Raw genomic sequence first — 3,774 nt, 5'->3', positions numbered from 1 at the left:
AATATTGTCGTGAGGCCAAGGATTTCATGTCCTTAAAATACGAATGCAATTTTTGCTTAACATAGAAGACGCATTTCTCTAATATAAAGTTTTTTTCCTTGTCCAAAAGTCGATAAACTTTTCAATGAAGTCGTCTTGTCATTATAATTAAGTGATTTAACTTCAAAATGGGTATCATAACATGAAAGAAAAACATTTTGGGCTAAGGTCAACTTGACTTTAATAATTCATACAAATTCTTTAAAATTAATGAAATTATCTTTAAATTTGTTGTCTTTTTGCATCTTGACTACAAAGCAAAAAATCGTTCAAAAATAGGACGTGTTTTTCAACACTTTAACTTCGCAAAAGTTTATATATGATTTATCGCTCGATATATATGTATTAGAAGTTTAGGAAAATTAGAGTCATCTTTATAACTTTTCTAAGCATTTGCGATTTTACAAGCAAAATGTTGGTATTTTGACCATTTTTGTCGAAATCAGAAAAACATATATATGGGAGATATATCTAAATCTGAACCGATTTCAACCAAATTTGACATACATAGCTACAATGCTAATTCTACTCTCTGTGCAAAATTTCAACTAAATCGGAGCAAAAAATTGGCCTCTGTGGTCATATTTGTGTAAATCGGCCTAAAGCTATATATGGGAGCTACACCGAAAAAAAAAGTTTACTATTTTTTATGAAAAATGAACTAACCCATAGTAAGAATGACCATGATTTGGCGCCAAAAATTTTTTTCATCTAGATAAGTTCATGATTTTCTTATAAATTAGTTCATGTATTGCATCGTATTTTAGTTCATTATTACTATGCTGTGGGAAGAATATAGTTAAACTCATTCAAAATATTCCTGCTATCCGGAAAAATTAACAATTTTTTGGGAAACCTGTATTAAGAAATTGGTTTGAAATAAACTGTTTGTCGGTATAATTTTCAAAAAAGTAGAGAAATTGAGGAATCAAAGGTACAACAAGCCTGTATACAACTAATAAATTTTTCGTACAAAACAAGTCAATTTTCTATAACCACCAGTATTTTATTCCAAAAAATTATTATTATATTACACAAAACTATGGTTTATGATATACAATAAAGGAAATATTTTTATTAGTACGTTGGATGCAGTTACTTGTCGGTAGTTAGTAATTGCTTCTTCAAAAGAGTAATATTCTACGTTATTAGGACTAAACTAATTAATTTAAATTTCCATGTTTTCTATCCAGATGAAAGATATATTGAATTGTCCAATTTCATCGATTTTGGCTAACTTTTGTTGGGCGGATTTGTCTTATAAGCATCTGAAATTGCAAAGTTATACAAAATATAAGAAACATATTATCAAATTCTATCGTTCATATTGATTTTTAACTTACGGTTTTCAAGAGTGTTTCCTAGAGCCAATAAGGATATCAGCTTAATTAGCATTAAACAGTAAGAATATTCAAAAAAAAAAATACCATTACAAGACCTGTTTACCTGCAAGTGAAAATAATAATTTTTAATAAATTTAAATTTTAGTTTTATTAAAAACGGACAAAATACCGTTTATAGAAAACTTACCACATTGAAAAATCCATCCAGTTGGTACATTATTGAAATGATATCCATGGACTAATGGGACGTTTTTGAAATTATTCTCAGAATATATTTGAAATAAAAAATGAAAAAAAAAAATTAGACATAATTTCCAATTGTCAGTATAGCATTTAGTATTTAAGGTGGATATTAAGTTCGAGTTTAGAGGCTAAAATCGCAATTTTCATGATACGTTTTCTTTAATAATCCATTATAAAAAAATAATCTTTAGAAAAAACTTGGTTTGGGCTATTCTACATCAAGTTATATTTAAATTTGTATCGGAAGACGTACAATTTTACACTTTTCTTAGTAATTTATTTTTATTTTTAGCGTCTAAACTCGAACTTAGTACTCACCTGTAGGAATTGCTGTAACATAAAAAATATAGATTCAAAAACATGGTTGCATCTCCAACCTGTGATCCAGATGTAGAATAAATATAGATCATCCTATTACCACTCATGTTGTATATTTTTTATGTAAATCAATTAAAAATCCGCACTAATTTTAAACTATTAACAGAAATATACAGTTCCTTAATCTGTTATTTGTTTTTTATCAATAAAAGCGTTTCTGATTACTCTAACATCACATCATTCACTTCTCAGTTTATAAAATGTTTCGAAATAAATGTATTTTCATTAATAATCACCAATACCTCACGTACAATTTTGCAAAATTAAAACCACGTGTGCACTTCATAAATGCATCAACATAACTGAATGCAACAATAAAACTCAAAGACACAAATAGCTATAAAGAAAAACAACTCCGTAAAGAAAAACAACTCCACACACACACACGATCCCTTTCTGATCTCGCTATTGCAAGAAAACAACTCTCACCACAAAAGATGCCAACAACACACAAGGAACATTCCATTGTCTCTAGAATCAAAACAACCAACAACAGCATAAATGACGCAATAACAAACACAAACAATCATACGAGATATACACAAAATGTCTCTAAAAACTCCCTCGCATGATGCACTCACATTTTCCAGTAGCACGTTTATTGATTAGTTGGAATTCTATCTATAAGTTAAGGTAAAATATATACCAAATCTATGAGGAATCTATAAAAAATGATATACACCCGGCAAGGATTATATTAACTACTTTTTATTCTACTTTATCTACAATTTTCAATGTGAGGAAAAACAATCCAACTTATAATAAAAAGGGAAATAATCTGTAGGTAGCCATCATACGAATCGGTAATGTCGTTAAGTTAATTTTTACTACAAAAATGTTTTTCCATACAAAATTTTTTCTTAGTAAATCGTCTACATTTCGTAGTAAGATTTTTATATTGCCCATGTATTTTGATAATAGAATCAACGATGCATTGACTACTGTGTTGGAAATTTATTTAAGGAAAAATCCTTCCCATTTCGTAGTTAGTGAACTAAAAAACATTTACTGAATTTTTATAAGTTTTCCTTTAGCTAAGTTAATTTTCGTTGTGGTTACGAAAAATGATTTATATTACAGTAAATTTGTTGAACTATGTGGAAGTCAAAATGGTCCTTAAATTTACAAGACACTTTTTTTTCTGTGTATATATAAATCTGAATCGATTTCAACCAAATTTAGCACGCATAGCTACAAATCTAATTCTACTCCCTGTGCAAAATTTCAATTAAATCGGAGTAAAAGATTGGCCACTGTGGTCATATGAGTGTAAATCGGGCGAACGATATATATGGGAGCTATATCTAAATCTGAACCGATTTCAATAAAATTTGGCACACTTGACTACACTGCTAATTGTACTCCTAGTGCAAAATTTCAACCAAATTGGGGTAAAACTCTGACTTCTGGGACCGTATTAGTCCATATCGGGCGAAAGATATATATGGGAGCTATATCTAAATCTGAACCGATTTCAATAAAATTTGGCACACTTGACTATAGTACTAATTTTTCTTCTTGTGCAAAATTTTAAGCAAATTAGGGTAAAACTCTGGCTTCTGGGGCCATATAAGTCCATATCGGGCGAAATATATATATATGGGAGCTATATCTAAATCTGAACCGATTTCTTCCAAAATCAATAGGTATCTATTCTGAGCCAAAACACATACTTGTGCCAAATTTGAAGTCGATTGGACTAAAACTGCGACCTAGACTTTGATTTCAAAAATGTGTTCACGGACAGACGGACATGGCTATATCGACTCAG

The 3,774-nt window shown here is 29.6% G+C and overlaps 1 long non-coding RNA gene across 1 annotated transcript; it reads right to left on the bottom strand.

Annotated features, from left to right (window-relative positions):
- Nucleotides 1-1,085: 1,085 nt before the first annotated feature.
- Nucleotides 1,086-1,455, bottom strand: LOC142241878 (uncharacterized). Its single transcript, XR_012723853.1, has 2 exons — nt 1,383-1,455; nt 1,086-1,307 (listed from the first exon to the last, which is right to left on the bottom strand). It is a non-coding gene; the product is annotated as an uncharacterized LOC142241878 (long non-coding RNA).
- Between the last annotated feature and the right edge of the window lie 2,319 nt (nt 1,456-3,774).

Source organism: Haematobia irritans, chromosome 1, assembly GCF_050003625.1.
Source record: "Haematobia irritans isolate KBUSLIRL chromosome 1, ASM5000362v1, whole genome shotgun sequence".
NCBI lineage: Eukaryota > Metazoa > Arthropoda > Insecta > Diptera > Muscidae > Haematobia > Haematobia irritans.
Note: the sequence above shows the minus strand (reverse complement) of the source record. Positions and strands in the feature narration are given on the sequence as shown.